This window comes from Camponotus vicinus, unplaced genomic scaffold (assembly GCF_025532165.1).
Source record: "Camponotus vicinus isolate PSW18456_S1 unplaced genomic scaffold, iyCamVici1.0 SCAF_12, whole genome shotgun sequence".
NCBI lineage: Eukaryota > Metazoa > Arthropoda > Insecta > Hymenoptera > Formicidae > Camponotus > Camponotus vicinus.
Window position 1 is genome coordinate 7,941,738 of NW_028141948.1, and position 17,863 is coordinate 7,959,600.

At 39.0% G+C, this 17,863-nt stretch overlaps 1 long non-coding RNA gene across 1 annotated transcript; it reads right to left on the reverse strand.

The window, feature by feature from the left end:
- Positions 1 to 12,213: 12,213 nt before the first annotated feature.
- On the reverse strand, positions 12,214 to 12,881 carry LOC145962953 (uncharacterized). The gene is made up of 3 exons (XR_014436038.1): positions 12,783 to 12,881; positions 12,426 to 12,511; positions 12,214 to 12,272 (listed from the first exon to the last, which is right to left on the reverse strand). It is a non-coding gene; the product is annotated as an uncharacterized LOC145962953 (long non-coding RNA).
- Positions 12,882 to 17,863: the final 4,982 nt, after the last annotated feature.

Sequence of the window (17,863 nt, forward strand, 5' to 3'; positions counted from 1 at the left end):
CAGCAAACTAAGTAATAATAGTAACAATATTAATGTTATAATTTGTCACTTAACAATATAATACTGGAAAGTAATATGCCTTCTATATATAACAGTTACATTGTTGATTGGGAAATAACATTGATGTTACTATTATTACTTTATGTTTGCTTATGGTTGCTGGACTTCTACTTATGAACTTTACATTTATGTACACACGATAACAAAAATGGCTTAACATTTGCATTTTTCATATGCGCATAAATTCATTAAAACATTCCTGTTATCTTGTGTACATATGTATCGCACTTGTGGATATATATCGCACATACATATCCACAAGTACAGAAAGAAAAATTATTAATTTGTATTTTTTTAAATAGAATGCCAGCAATATAGAAGAAAACCTAACATTGGCCATGGAGAACGATTTACTAAAGGCTGAGCTGGCAGAGTTACAACATCAACTAAAAACTAATAACAAAGAAGAAAAGCAGAAAGAAAAAGAAAAGGAGAATGATTTACTAAAGGCTGAGCTGGCAGAGTTATAATGTCAATTAGCAACTAATAACGAAAAAGAAAAGCAGAAAGAAAAAGAAAAGGAGGAAGAAAAAGAAAAGGAGAAAGAAAAAGGAAAGAAGAAAGAAAAAGAAAAGGAGAAAAAAAAAGAGAAAGAAGAAAATAATAATTTTCAATGTAAAAGAAACAATAAAATATAATAAATATAAAAATAAATGAAAATAAATATAAATGTAAATATATATATATTTTTATAATTTTTGTTACAGCAAAATATAAACCTCGCTGGCACCGAGCGGGAAGGAAACGCGGAGGTGGCCGCGGAGGTAGCCGTGGAGGCCGTACAATTTATATAAAAATGTAACAGTAAGTAAATAAAATATTAAAAATATTTATAAGCAAATATTAATTAGAAAGATCAATTATTACAATTTTAATTATTTTTTTATTTTACAGTTATCAAGAAAAGAGGGACGAAGAGGAGATTAAAAGAGGAGAGAAAGAAGATTTAATTAACATATGTATACAGTGGTTTATTTTATTTGATACAAAATTTTGATTTATTTTTTAAAAAACATTGTGATATAGTATAGATAGATACGTGATATGGACATTGTGATGGATACATATATAAATACATATAGATTATCTCAGATTTATACACACACTATCTGTGTCCAAAAATTTTGCACTTTAAATTATTATATTATTTTGAAATATAATCCCTGCTCTTTATATTGTAGACTATCTAACAATTTCAATAAATTAATTGAGAATAGCGTGATAATACTGTATATTGTGTTACGTATAAAGCCTCGTGGAAAAAAAGATACTCGTCATAAAGCCTATTATTTCTTTTACGAATATAATACATAAAGCCTATTATTTCTTTTGCGAATATAATATATATAGATATATATAAATACATATAAATAATACTTTAATGATTATATAGTATTCTTATTAAATATTGTCGATAGCTTGAGTAAGGTCTTCTTCTACATTAACAATGGATGCTTTCCCTTTAGCGACACAAGTCGACACAAGTGTCATTCTATCTTTGTTCTTCATACATGTTAAAAAAAAAGACAGAATGATGCCTGCGTCGACTTGTGTCGCTAAAGGGAAAGCACCCATTGTTAAGAGACCTAGACTAGAAGAAGACCTTACTCAAGCTATCGACAATATTTAATAAGAATACTATATAATATAAGCTATGGAAAATTAAAAACAAATGAGTAATATTTGTAATAAGTATTATTTCTTAATGTAAGTATTGTAATAAGTATTATTCCTTAATGTATTATCTCGTCTTAAGTATAACATAAATTTAACAGATACAAAATGTCAAATTGTAAAATAATGTTTCCTATACATTATTTTTATTAAACATTACATTTTTTGAAATAAAAAAAATAATATTAAAATATTTTCATCTATAAACTTACACTATTTCTCTGAAAACAAACTATTGCAAGTAAGAAACTATATTAATTTCCAATGTTAAAATAATTATATGTATTTATATATACGCGATAAATGAATGCGCTTTAATGGCGGCGGCGGAGGCCGCAAGAAAAGAATAGATATATATCTATATATATTATATTCGCAAAAGAAATAATAGACTTTGTAACGGTCGTATTTTCGGTCGTTTTCGCTGCTGCGAATAGATCGCCGGTGCAAGGTTCTTGATAAGAAAATACGCGATGTGTGTAACTGAATGTATGTATTTGTAATAATGTATAAATGTACAGAGTGTGTGTGTGTGTGTTAATTTCGCTGAATTACAATTCACGCGATAAGAGGTAAACGTCGCGAATGCAATTTCGATCGAAATACGGTCTCGGATTCGCGCACGTGTTCGTGTTTATAGCCCGCGAGCCTGCACACGTTTTTGCGACGCTTTTTCCGCGAGCAATCCCGGCGTTCCAAGAATCCTCAGTTTCTCGGGATCGACGGTCGCTTTCGTGGGAATATTTGTTCCCAGATGTTTAGCTTAAAGCTGGCGTTCGATTTATTGTAGGCGGTGCGCTTTAACAACGGCGGCGGAGGCCGCGATAAGTGAATATGCGTTAACGGCGGCGGCGGAGGCCGCGATAAATGAATGCGCTTTAATGGCGGCGGCGGAGGCCGCAAGAAACGAATGCGCTTTAACGGCGGCGGCGGAGGCCGCGATAAACGAATGCGCTTTAACGGCGGCGGCGGAGGCCGCGATAAATGACTGCGCGATGCGCTTTAACGACGGCGGCGGAGGCCGTGATAACTGAATGCGTGATGCGCTTGCGGTAGTTCTGATGCGCGGAATAGGATCGCGTCGCGAAGGATGGGATTCGCGTTGCAGCTGGGTCGAGAGCACTCGATTCGGGACGGCTCTGAGTTCCACCTTCCGTGATGGCCCAGCTGCAGGATTAGGCGGATGCACCTGTACCTTGGAATCGAGATCACTCGGCCAAGACGGAGTTCTCTCCACCTTTCGTCCGTGGTAGTTGGTGCTCGGTAGGAATTCTCAGGATTTGCTTCTGTAGCGTACAGCTGCGGGACAGGAGAATGGTGATTAGACGCCGAAATGTGCCCTTTTTATACACCGGCTAATTGCCCGCGTCGGCGTAACCCTTTCCGAACGGTTTTTCGGAAACGGTGCGGTCGGGCCCGTTCGGAGGGGTTCGGGTTGTGCGCCGAACGCGGGTTTTCGTCGGTCGGCGGTTCGGGCCACGTTGGCTATGATCGGCGGTATTCGGCCGATTTAAGATTAACGGATTAAAAAAGGTGGGCGCACCGCGCCCCTGCCTCTGTCCGGTGGGTGTTCTGCCGGGCGGCAGCTTCCGGCGGATGGCATTGCCGGGAATCGTAACGATGTACCGGGATGCATCGTTACATCACCCCCCATTTACAATAAATGCCCGAATTGGGGGCATTCGCTCGGTCGGTCGGTCGGTTAGTTTTTTTTCTTCGGGCTTTTCGCGTTTTTTTTTTCCTTTAACGGAGGCGACGGCAGTATCGGATCCTTCCGTCGCGGGTAAAACGGACGATCCAGCGTCCGTTGGCCGTACGCGATTTATATCTGCGGGATACATAAACCGCGAAATGCGGAATCTCCACGATGACTCCCGGCTCTACCTCCACGGGAATCGGTGGTGGAGGTAATGGCCCCATGGGCCGCAGGATGGTCGGCGGCTCGGTCCTGTTGGCCTCTGGCTGTGCTGGCCGGGGTGGCCTCTCGTATGGGCGAGGTGCCTTTCTCTTCGGCGGTGGTGGCGGTGGTGCCAGGAGAGCCTCCTGTTTTCGCCGGTTCACATGGTCGGACCGTTGTATAACAGACCCGACCTTCCGACCGGTGGCCGCGGCGGTGGTGGTGGTGCGGCGGTGCCTGGCGGCGCGGGTTGTTCGACCCGGGCCGTGCTTGCGGCTCCTGCTTCATACTCCTGAAGCAGGGCGGTGATCTCTTCTATAATTTCGCGACTTTGCTCCATCTTGCTCGACGGTTCGCTCGGTTGTGTGCGCTCTATATTGCTGCCACCTCATGCTCATGGTCGGTGTCGTCCTCGGGGGGGAGAAGGTTGTTGTTTATTTGAGCGGTCTTCATGTCTTGTATGTGAACATGCCTTATCCATTTTCCCCTCTTGCTTCGGAGATCCATTATAACGGGTGATACGATTCGTCAGATCTCATATGGCCCGCTGAATTTGGGCGCCAATTTGGCGTTATACGCTTCGCTTTTCTTTGACAGAGGGTGGTCGCGCTTCCACACCCATTCGCCGACGCTCGGTTTCCATGGCCGGCGTCGGAGATCGTAGTGGCGTTTTTGGCGGTGAAACGCCTGTGCGAGCTGTACTCTTACGAGCTCGTATGCCTCCGTGAGCTTTTTCCAAAGGTCATCAGGAGCGTCGCGCTTTGCGGTCAGCTGGTCGGTGTCCCCGGGCCCTGGTAACTCGCGCCCGTAATTCAAGAAGGCGGGCGTGTATCCGGTGGCGTCGTGGAGGGCCGTGTTGAAAGCGAACTGGAATGCGGGGATATGCTCGTCCCAGGCCCGATGATCCTTTTCTACGTATTGCGTGATCATCGTTTTAATCGTGCGGTTGGTTCTCTCTACTGGATTACACTGGGGAGAGTACGCTGGCGTGGTGACGTGCCGTACGTTCCATGCCCGCAAGCGTTCTTCCAGCTGCTTGGACCTTAGTTGCGTCCCGTTGTCGGATAATACCGCGTCCGGTCGACCGTGTCGCAGAAAGATGCATTCGGTCAGTGCCTTAGTGACGGCATTGGCCGTGGCCCGTCGTAGCGGCACGAGCTCTACCCACTTCGTGAACCGATCCTGTAGCACGAAGAGCCACGTGTGTCCCTGATGCGAACGTGGCAAAGGTCCGACCAGATCCAACGTCACCTGTTCCCAGGGTCGGCCGATGTACGTTGAATGGAGCGTTCCGGCCGGTCATTGTTGCGAGGCCTTGTGTGCCTGACAATTCTCGCAGGCTCGCACATAGTTCGCTATGTCGCGAAACATCCCCGGCCAGTAGTGTTTCTCGGCAATGCGGGCGATCATCTTGGCGATACCCATGTGCCCGGCGGTGGGAGCATCGTGGTATCCACGTAGTATCTCCTTCCGAGCCTCCTTAGGTACGCAGCGCTTCCATTGCTCCTCCGCTGCGGTATCCTTGAAGTGCAGGCTGTGGTATATAAGACGGTACAGCTTCCCGTCTTCTATGCGGTAGTCGGGGTGCGCAGCGGGGTCGTGCTGTACCCCTTCGTAGATTCGGCGGTATCAGGAACATTCCTGGCGTTTCGTGGCGCAAGTCGCCGGGTGACGCGATAGCGCGTCCGCGATGCGATTGAGTACCCCGCGACGGTACTTCACATCAAAATCATATTGCTGGAGCTCGAATACCCAGCGTCCGAGGCGTCCGGTCGGTGATTCCAATTTCTGGAGCCATCGCAGGGCCTGATGGTCGGTTATGACGGTAAAGGAGTAACCTTCGAGATAACTCTTCATACGTCGGATGCCCCATACGATGGCTAGGCATTCGAGCTCCGTTGCACTGTAATTGCACTCAGCCGCATTTAAAGTGCGGCTGGCGTAGGCGATCACGCGCTCGCCTTCCTCAAAATTTTGTGTTAACACGGCGCCGAGTCCGGTCGTGCTAGCGTCGGTTTGGAAGAAAAAACGGTGCGTGAAATCTGGACACGCCAGAATCGGGGCGGAAATGAGAGCGCGTTTTAGTTGCTCGAACGCGGTCGATTCCTCCGCGCCCCATTTCCAATGGGCGCGTTTCTTAGTTAATTGTGTGAGCGGGGCCGCGATCGTGGAAAAACTCGGAATAAAACGGCGGTACCACGAGGCCATCCCCACGAATTGACGTATCTGTTTCACAGACTGAGGTTCCGGCCAATTGGCTACGGCTTGGATTTTCCCGGGGTCGGTGCGGATTCCCTCGCGGTCGATGACGTGGCCGAGGTATGTTAGGCGGTCAACGGCATTTCTCCGGGTTCAGACGGAGGCGCGCGTTACGAAGGCGGCAGAAGGTTTCCTTAAGCAGCTCGAGATGCTTTTCGAAAGTCCGGCTAATGATAATGATATCGTCAAGGTAGACGAAGACGTGCGGCTCTAATTCGGGCCCGAGAACCGAGTCCAGTAACCGCTGGAACGTGGCCGGAGCGAAGTGTAGCCCGAATGGCATGACTCTGAATTGATAGAGCCCTTTGCCGGGTATGGTGAACGCGGTGATTGGTCGACTTTCTGAGGCTAATGGCACCTGCCAATAACCATCCTCTAAATCCAGCGTGGATAAATACCGGGCTCCCCTTAATTTGTTCAGCGTCGCGGTGATTTGGCAATGGGTACTCATCCTTATGCGTCACTTCGTTCACCCGTCGGAAGTCGATGCAGAAACGCTGCCGGCCGTCTTTCTTTTTAACGACCACGATGGGTGAACTCCAAGGGCTGTGCGAGGGCTCTATAATTCCTCGGGCGAGCATCTCGTCCACCTCGGTATCAATGATCGCTTGCATCGCCGGGTTGCGCGGGCGATACCTCTGTTTGATGGGTGTGGCGTCTTTTAATCGAATGTGGTGTTGCGTCTGACCGGTGGGTCCTCTTTCTCCCTCGAACTCCGCGAGCTCGTCGCGCAAAAATTCTCGTAAGCGTTCGTCCTCTTCGGGGGTTTTCCCCGCCAGACCTCCGGTGGTGCAGCAATGCATGGCCGTTCGGAGCACGTGCAGAGGCGGGGCTGGTACGCTCAACCGTAACTTCGCCTGGAGGTCCACCCCTATGAAGACCTCGCCGGAGAGGTGCGGTAGTATCCCGAACGTATGGGTGGCGGTTCGACCGGCCACCTCAACCGGCAACGTGATTTCCCCCGCGGTGGTGGCTTCCTGGTCGTCGGCCAGTTGGACCCAGCCTTCCCCGGTGGTGATTTCGAAACCCTCCTGTCCTAAGATCTCGGCCACCTCGGCGTTGATCAGGGATGTCTCGGATCCCAAGTCTATCAGGGCTTCGAACGTGAAGTTCCTGATCGTAAGCGCGGTATGCGGTCGCGGTTTGAATTCTATGCGGGGCTGGGAGTGGTAGCTGCGACCGTGGTCTCTCCAGCCCCGGCGTCTTTCCCCGCCGGCGGATGGCACTGCGCGGTGAGCACCCCGTCCCGTCCGCATTGGGAACAGAATTTTTTCGCCGGGCGCTTGCACTGACGGTGGGTGTGCCCGCGTTGTTTGCATCGCCAGCAACATTCCGTTTTACTGTACGCGGCGGCAACGGCGGGCTTTGTTTCGGCCTTCTCCCTTTTTATGGCTTCTTGCCGTTCCTTTACCAGATCCTCGTGTTCGCGGGCGCGTGCTTGCAGCTCGGCGATACTGCCGAAATCGCTGCTTCGGATATAAAATTTGTATTCCGGGTGCATGTGATTATATAAGCACTCGAGCTGCTCGAAAGGTGAAAATCCGCCCGCCCGGCGCATAAGCGTCATCATAACCGTGGAATATTGCGCGAACGTCTCGTTGGACTTCTGGTGCCGATTCTCGATCTCGCGGCGCAAGGAGGCGTCATATCGGTGCAGCAGGAACTGCAATCGGAATGCCGCCTCGAAATCCCGCCAAGAGAACCAGCTGACCCGATGGTTTCGATACCACAGGAGGGCGTCCCCCCGTAAAAGCTCCGACAATCCGCGTAAAATTTGTTCCGCCGTGATTTGATAATTGTCACGGAGTTCGGCAAGGCGTTCTAGGAACGCGGCGGGATCGCGGCCGTTGGCATCCGCTCTTTCGTAACTGATTCATCACCCGGCTGTCGGGCATAGCCGGGGCTGCACCGTCGAGGGGTGCATCGCGCGCGGTAGGTGAGGGGCCCGTCACCATTACCTGCGGATACACGAAGGACGGTTCCCCGTGTTCGCGCTGGTCGGTCGCGAATTCATCCGGATGGGCGTCCGCATACTCCCGCATGCGTCGGCGAATTTCGTCGAGAGTGCCGATGTTCTCTAATCCATATCCCGCAGCTAGCACGGCCAATTGTTCTTTCGGAAGCGAGTACAACCACGTCTTCATGACGGCGTCGTTGCAACACCTACAACACACGAAAGCAAAAAGAAACTATTGGTAGTCTAGCGCTTACAAGAAACAAAACGGTCCCTGTTCGGGCGCCAATGTAACGGTCGTATTTTCAGTCGTTTTCGCTGCTGCGGATAGATCGCCGTTGCAAGGTTCTTGATAAGAAAATACGCGATGTGTGTAACTGAATGTATGTATTTGTAATAATGTATAAATGTACAGAGTGTGTGTGTGTGTGTTAATTTCGCTGAATTACAATTCACGCGATAAGAGGTAAACGTCGCGAATGCAATTTCGATCGAAATACGGTCTCGGATTCGCGCACGTGTTCGTGTTTATAGCCCGCGAGCCTGCACGCGTTTTTGCGACGCTTTTTCCGCGAGCAATCCCGGCGTTCCAAGAATCCTCAGTTTCTCGGGATCGACGGTCGCTTTCGTGGGAATATTTGTTCCCAGATGTTTAGCTTAAAGCCGGCGTTCGATTTATTGTAGGCGGTGCGCTTTAACAACGGCGGCGGAGGCCGCGATAAGTGAATATGCGTTAACGGCGGCGGCTGAGGCCACGATAAATGAATGCGCTTTAATGGCGGCGGCGGAGGCCGCAAGAAACGAATGCGCTTTAACGGCGGCGGCGGAGGCCGCGATAAACGAATGCGCTTTAACGGCGGCGGCGGAGGCCGCGATAAATGACTGCGCGATGCGCTTTAACGACGGCGGCGAAGGCCGTGATAACTGAATGCGTGATGCGCTTGCGGTAGTTCTGATGCGCGGAATAGGATCGCGTCGCGAAGGATGGGATTCGCGTTGCAGCTGGGTCGAGAGCACTCGATTCGGGACGGCTCTGAGTTCCACCTTCCGTGATGGCCCAGCTGCAGGATTAGGCGGATGCACCTGTACCTTGGAATCGAGATCACTCGGCCAAGACGGAGTTCTCTCCACCTTTCATCCGTGGTAGTTGGTGCTCGGTAGGAATTCTCAGGATTTGCTTCTGTAGCGTACAGCTGCGGGACAGGAGAATGGTGATTAGACGCCGAAATGTGCCCTTTTTATACACCGGCTAATTGCCCGCGTCGGCGTAACCCTTTCCGAACGGTTTTTCGGAAACGGTGCGGTCGGGCCCGTTCGGAGGGGTTCGGGTTGTGCGCCGAACGCGGGTTTTCGTCGGTCGGCGGTTCGGGCCACGTTGGCTATGATCGGCGGTATTCGGCTGATTTAAGATTAACGGATTAAAAAAGATGGGCGCACCGCGCCCCTGCCTCTGCCCGGCGGGTGTTCTGCCGGGCGGCAGCTTCCGGCGGATGGCATTGCCGGGAATCGTAACGATGCACTGGGATGCATCGTTACAGCTTTATGTATTATATTCGTAAAAGAATTAATAGGCTTTATGACGAGTATTTTTTTTTCCACGAGGCATTATACGTAACACAATATACAGTATTATCACGCTATTCTCAATTAATTTATTGAAATTGTTAGATAGTCTACAATATAAAGAGCAGGGATTATATTACAAAATAATATAATAATTTAAAGTGCAAAATTTTTGGACACAGATAGTGTGTGTACAAATCTGAGATAATCTATATGTATTTATATATGTCTATATGTATTTATATATGTCTATATGTATTTATATATGTATCCATCACAATGTCCATATCACGTATCTATCTATACTATATCACAATGTTTTTTAAAAAATAAATCAAAATTTTTTATCAAATAAAATAAACCACTGTATACCCAGATAACACTAAACATTTCTATGAACGTGCTATGAATATTCTTTAAGAATGTTTCGAATATTCTATAAGACATTCTTATATATTTATAGTATGTTTACAGTATATTCGAATGGCACTATTTTAAATGTTTTTTGAATGTGACTAGAATAATCTATCGAATATTCTATGTAACATTTTATGTATATTTATAGAATATTCCATATATGTTCTAATAGAATGTTCTATAAATGTGCGTAATATATTACACAGAATATTCTATACTCATTCTATGGCCCATATTCTGAGTCCTCTTTTATTGATAAAAGTGCTTCTAAAAGTGGCTTGTAGCCAATGAAAAGACTTATAAGCCACTTTTAAAAGCACTTTTATCGATAAAAGAGGATTCAGAATATGGACTTATGTATTTACATTAGAATAAAATAAATAGTCTCTCCATAAACATAAATTATTATTTTCAAAAACAACTAAATTTCACCTTTTTACGAAAAAAACAAAAAATTAAATAGAAAATAATATAAGTTGAGAATGTTAAAGTATTAATTTTTTCTATTAACTGATATCTGTTTTTTAATTTTAACACTTCCATATTATCAATTTATTTTGTATTTTAAGTAATTTTTGTTCTTATAAAAAAGATGAATTTAACTGCTTTTGAAAATGAACAATTTCATGTTTTTTAGAACTGATTATTTGATTATATATGTTACAGAAGTTTACATTATGTAATTAATAAATACATAAAGTAATTTTGAGTTCATTTTTTTATTTTAAAAAATAATTTTTAAAACTTTTTACACATATTTTTATAAAAATACATATAAACACGTATTTATTAATATTTTATAATATTTATATAAATATCATATAAATATAAAATATATTATATTTATAATGGAAATAATACTTTTGAATTTAATTCTAGAATTCATAAAATCAAAATTTTTTAACATAACAGAATTACCAAAGATTATGTCTAAGTGTCTAATATTTAAGTATACATATGAATCTGAAAAAAACACAATTTATAAAAATAATTATACATTCCAACAAAAGTGAAAACTAGAAAAAAATGATTATTGTTCATTTCTAAAAACTTGAAGTGTTTTAGAAATGAACAATAATCATTTTAAAAAATGTCAAATGTCATTTTTTATCTTTGGTACTTAAAATTGCACTTAAGTTGCACTTAAAATAAAATTATCTTTTACTTGCGAATATGCATTCAAAATAAAACTTCAAAATAAAATTGCACATAAGTTGCACTTAAAATAAAATTATCTTTTACTTGAGAATATGCATTCAAAATAAAATTTTCTTGTACTTGTAAATCTTACGAATTTTTTTTTTTGTTGACTACTTCTGTCGTTCGATAGATTTTACAAGCCAATATTTTATTACAGCCTCTATCATCGCTTCGGAACAGCCATGCGTTTTTTGTACAGCAATTAATGTTGCTGAGCAAATTCGAAGATTAGAAAAGTTACGTTTTTCTTTAAAACCTATCCAACTATAAGTCTTAGACAAATCATTAGATATTATTCTTGTTAAAACGCGTTTCACCATCTATTTGTAGGATGTTCCTCCAATTTTTATAATTTCCGTTACCTAAAATACAAATTTCTAAATTTCTAAATTTATATAAATACAATAAAAATGCATCAGTAAATAAATTTACTTACAAACTTTTTGAAATTATTGTCTTCGATTAGAAATTCTTCTATAGCTTCTAATTCTTTTATTTCTTTTAAAGGAAAATTATAATTTTTAAATATAGACTCTTCATTTGATATAATTGGTTCATCTTTTTCACAATTTGCTTTCATCAATAAAACGCTCAGATCTTCTGAAATTTGTTGTTGTCTTACAATTAGATTAATTATTTGCAATTGTCGTAATATTTGTCTTTTGAAATTATGATCTGAAACAAAGTATTTTTATAAACATACATTTTTTACAATTAGTAATGTCCATTTTTAGATATAACAAACATTAATGTAAACTATTATTATAATGTACATTAAAGAAAGAATACACAACATCTAACAAATATTTTTTAGTAAAAATAAAAATAGAATGTAATATATAATATTACCATATAGATTAGCAGATGGTTTTACAGTTTCAAATGAAGATTTATTGTAAGCAGATGTAGAGGGTAACTCACGATGTAGAGCATTGGTTATCAAAATTGTTTAAACTATTGTTGTTATTTTCTATAAAAATATCAAAAAAATTTTCATTAGAAATATAGCTTTCATTATCACTTATCTCGTCAAAGCTGTTATGTTCATTACTACAATTGATTCTGCAAATTTCTGTAGAAGTAACAATAGTATCAGTACGTGTATTAAAATTATCATTTATAAGTTCATAACACGTGTCTGTATTTTTCTTAACTTTTCTAAAAAAAGTACGACTTTTTTTGCATTTAAGCATTATTTAATTTTAAAAACAATACTATTATAATATAATATAAGGCTAGTACCAAAATCTAAAATTGAAACAAAATTCAAGCAATTTAAATTTAAAGTGAAACAAATTTTTTTTTTAAATGTATAAGAATAATTATAGAATTTTCTCTGGCAATGACATGTGAAAAAAAAGAAGAAATAAACTAATAAAGTAGTTTTTGATTTGTACTTACTTTTATGCTTCGTGTCCTAATGACCCAGTGTGTAATCACCCAAAAATGACGCAACGTAATATTATTAGAATATAGATGCTTGAACACTGTAATATAAAGAGAATTTTACATGAAGAATAAGAAAATAGATACAATATACCCAACATCAAGTAATAGTTATATAACTGTTACTCGGTGTTTGCTGGGTATGTATTTTGTGTGATTTTGTTCAAGCATAACCTTAAATGTACTGAAATAAATTTATCCTGAACTGTTAAAAGAATGTAAAAAATATTACTAAAAATATATAAAAAAATATTCTTAAGTTTTATTTAATATTTGATAAAATGAAATTAATAAAAGAAAAAAGATGATTACCTCTAATTAAAACGATATTTCATGTAAGGCACATGGCAAACATGGCCAAACACTTAACGACACATGACGACAAAAGACAAACCCGCTCATGAATAATGGCCGTTTAAAGGCTTGTTCGTAGTGCGCATGGTCTTAAGGGTTCTTTTACACTTAATTTAATTCGAATTTCTTGTATACTGCACATGCGCAATAAAATATGCAATGAATAAATTCAACGAATATTCTAAGAATATTCTTCTCTATTAGAAATATATGATTTACGATTTTAACATTCTACGTATATTCATATAATATTCAATTCGAATATTCCAAAATTAAGAACATTCGTACTTTATAAGAATATTCATAGAATATTGTGTGCTATCTGGGTATATATGTAATTAAGTCTTCTTTCTCTCCTCTTTTAATCTCCTCTTCGTCCCTCTTTTCTTGATAATAATAATTCACTTTTTCTGCTTTATTTATATATTTAATGATGAACTAGGTAAGCAGCAATGATTATCTATATATCTAAGCAAAGAAGACTGTCGTATTTTATTTAATGAAATACGATGGGGGTGGTGGCGGGTTCTTTACCTTTTTATTTAAAGATATTTAACATATACTATAAAAAAAGAGTAAAATCCCCAAAAAACTAACCTTTTCAAAAAAAGGTAAAAAAAAAGGCGCCAAGTTCACGCGAGCAAGTGGAAAACTATTATATGTATTTAAATTAACTGTAAAAAGCTATCAGTGGTAAAATATATCCTACAAAAATTAATGATATCAAAAAATTGCGCCAACTGAAAATAAAAATCTATAAATATATTTTAACCAGAAAGTTATACAAAATAATTGTTTGCATTTTTTATACAAATAATATAAAGTTGAGCAAACTGAATAAAAATCTATACTATAAAATTTATTTCTTTTTTTGTTTACAATATTAAAAGAAAAAAATATATTTAATAAACGGCAATATAATATTTATTATAAAAATTTGAATACGTTGAACAATTTAATAAACAGCAATATAATATTTATTATAAAAATTTGAATATGTTGAACAATTACATACATTCCAACAACTATATGCGTACATCACGAAAAGTTAATGTACGAAACACAAAAAATAACTGGCGTTACAACGTATCAAATAGTATGGAGACTCCGGTAGCTAGATGAAAACAAGCATAAATAAACACAGTGCAATCAAAGACATGAAGGTGAGATTTTGCATAAATACAAATGGGCCTATCACAAACTCCAGTAAAATGTCGATTCGCGCAGCGACTGTTAACATGGATGTTAAATTACCGCGAATGTGTGCTGGTGAAATTTCGCCCAAATACATCGGCGTGGCTGTATATGCGATGCCTGTAGCCAAACCGGATATAAACCTTGATACGTATAGCTCCTATGAAGCAAAGAAAAAAATAAGGAACTTAAAGAGATTGATCGCGCCAAATTGATTCGCATTTTGAAGCTTAAAGTTTCAAATTTAACATGCAGTTGATGGTTTTAAAAAATTATTTTACCTTCCTTATTCTGCGCTTTAAAAAAGAACACACTATTTAGTTCTTTAAAATTATGTACTTTTAACACGCCGCAACTTGAAAAAAAAAATTGTCTCGAAAAATTCAACTCAAATTTCATAAACTCAAATTCCACAACATTTTGCCTACAAAACGTTCTTTTTTAATTTTCCTACGATTTTTTTTGACCGAGTAATACGATTTTAAAAAAATACCAGTACCTTCTAGATATGATGTCGATTCTCGGCGAAAAATTATCCTAGAAAATAATGAAAAAAATATTTTGAAGCTTGAAATTTTAACCTTAACGCGCTATCGATAGTTTTTTAAATTTTTTATCTTCCATGTTCATGCTTTAAAAAAAAACATTGTTTCGTTCCTCAAAATTACGTATATTTTACACTTTGCAGTTCGATAATAAATTTTTCTCGAAAAATTCAACTCAAATTCCATAAATTACAATATTTTGCATACAAAACGCTTTTTTTTAATTTTCCTACGATTTTGTTTGACCGAGCCACATGACTTCGAAACTAACATTCTTTTTAAAGCATTGTTAGCTGGTTCGATCACCGGATCTTACGCCTCCTGATTTTTTCTGTGGGGACACCTGAAATATGAAATTTATCGCGATATTCCCACCAGAAGACATGCAAGAAAGAACTCGATGTGCATGCACCGCAATCATCCCGGAATTACTCAAAAAAGAAGCATTTATTTATCGAATTCGAAAATGTATAAGGTTAATGGAACGTTTATGTGTTTCAAAATCATTTGAAGGTCAACATATTCTACATGGTTAAATTTGTTCTTTTATAAGCTACATCACTACGTTAATGAAAATATGCCACCCCATTTAAAAAAATGTTAATGACTTTGAAATCTCGTAAAGAGTAACAGTAAAAAGAAATGTTTGTTTATCAGAATATTAGTCCCTTTAAATTGAACAATTTTTGTCTTTTCAGCTTTGTCGTATCGTCAAAGGAATCAGAAATATTCTAACTGCTAGAGTTAGAGAAAACACCCTGTATATATACATGTATACATGTGAGATACGCGGGATCAGCACGATGCTTTTGTGTCTTTCCGCCATTCTCAGATAACCAATCTAAGAGTTGACACTATCATTGATAATTAAGCTGACATATAATTATGCGTACGTTATCAGAGCGTTAATTTAAGTTTTCAATGAAGCACTAAGACACTTAATATTTCATTAATTACACAGACCTGCGAAATTTGATCTTTTGTCAGTTACAAAAAGCAGAGTAGGTGAATCTGATAGATTTTATGACGCTGAAAACGAAGCTGGCCGCAGAACTTCCCCAGCACGTCAAGTTTTTGAGTAATTTGTAGTTGAATGGCCCAAAAATCGCTATTTTGGCTAATTTCATGAATCTGTTGTGGAGAAACTAAATTTTTTGAAATATTTCTGTTAATAGCATCGTATAGTACTACTTTCATTTTTCAAATTCACTTTCGATTACCATTTGCAATTGTTAATTGCAAATTACATATTTTTTCTTCGAAACAACTATATGTTTTCTTTACATCAATTGATTCCTCTCATTATTTTGTACATAAAAGTATTAAGGTAAGATAATCGAAAAATGAATATTTTACAAGATATTTTACGGTTTATATAAAATTAAGAAATGATTTCAAGCCTCATAACTCGGAAAGTACTTAATGAAAACTAACTTAATTATAATGTTTTAGAAAGCTCTCGAGATGAGCTACAAGAATATGTAATAAAAAATAGGGGGTTCTGTTTGAAAAAATTAAGTTGATCTTGAAATCTCCTTAATGCCTTCATCTATAAAAATATCGTTTGTACCATACGATGTCCCCCTCTGTGTCAAACATCTTTTGGTATAGAAATTTTTTCATAGCTCTTCAACTTTAGCTAATATTCACATCGGTCACTTTATATGAATCACCCTGTATATATATATATATATATATATATATGCGTATATATATATATATATATATATATACATCAACAATATATATATATATATATATATTGTTGCGTCCGCGGAACGATATCTATCGATCGCGCGCGACACAAAGATCGGCACCCGCGTACTCGCTCGCGCACACGCTCGCGCACTCGTAAATAAGAACTCGTATTTAAAAGAGAACACAGGAACTTAAATAACACCAGAATGCAACGGGATAAACAATAATATTAGCTCGGGAAATCAAGACGCGTCCGCGCAGCTTGACAGCTGGGATACGACTCAGCTGACTCTCGTTGTTTATAAACAATCTTCTTGACCACGGGATCCGGACAACGGCAGGGCCGTGACGACTCGGGCGCGCGCGTAACAACATATATATATATATATATATATATATATATATATATATATATGTATATATATGTATATATATATATATATATATATACACATACATACAGGATCTCAGCTAAAGGAAGCCACCTAAATATTTCCTTTATTTTTCATGATACGAAAAATGTTCGTGATGCAATTTGTATAGCTCAAATACAGGAATACGATGAAAAACAAATTTTTTTTTATCCAGTCTTTTTTTCTGTTTTTTCAAGGTCATTAGTATTTTTTATCTGAAAAACGTGTAATTTTTTCTATTGCATATTGTAGCGGATGAAAAAATGCATTTGAATATGCCTGAATCATGACTTTCAAATGACCTTGAAAACGAGTAATGTGATGAAATTGTATTTGTGACTATCTTATACTGCTTATATCATAAATGTTCAAAATGATGTCGTGCACAGATCCGTTGACAGCGATACACTTTCTGGCACGAGTAAATGTGGATTGCGTTGCTCTCGTGTGTAACAGTTTTGGGTCTCTGATATTTTCTGTTTTTAATACTATCGGTTTCTTTGAATTTCTTAATCAATTTAGCGTATGATGAACGCGATGGACACTTGCGATTTGGAAATCGTTCTTTATGTAGTCGTATCGATTCCCAGGTAGCAAACACACGTCATTTATTTGACGTTCCAAACTGGTCATTTTTGGTCATATGTCGTCAAAATGACTGAATAGTTACATGACTTTATATTGACGTCTTGCTATAACATTATTTTGACGTCATATTTCAGTCATGAACGGACGATTATTTTATTATTAATGTGATTAGTTAGTACATCCCATAGAAAAATCTTTTAAAATTTTTTATATAACATGACTTTCGCGATCAGACTTTAACAATTCTTCTTTCAACGCATGCGTTTATCTGTGCACGACTCATGTTGCTTAACCACTCAAGTATTCATTATTATTGCACAGTGAAAATATTAGCTATATCAATTGAGTGTGATTAAAGTGCCAAAAAATATACACATTTTTATTATAAAATATTTATATTTATATTTTTGTAATACAGTTGATTGACAAAATATATTTTTATAAAACGCAGATAACGGAAGACATTATTTGTTGAAATTTTATATGATATTAGGAGTAAGTTTTTTTATTTATGTTTAAATAAAATAATAATAACAAATATAAAACTTGTGACCTATTCTCTTACCATATTTCGCACTAATATGCAATTTTACCTATACAT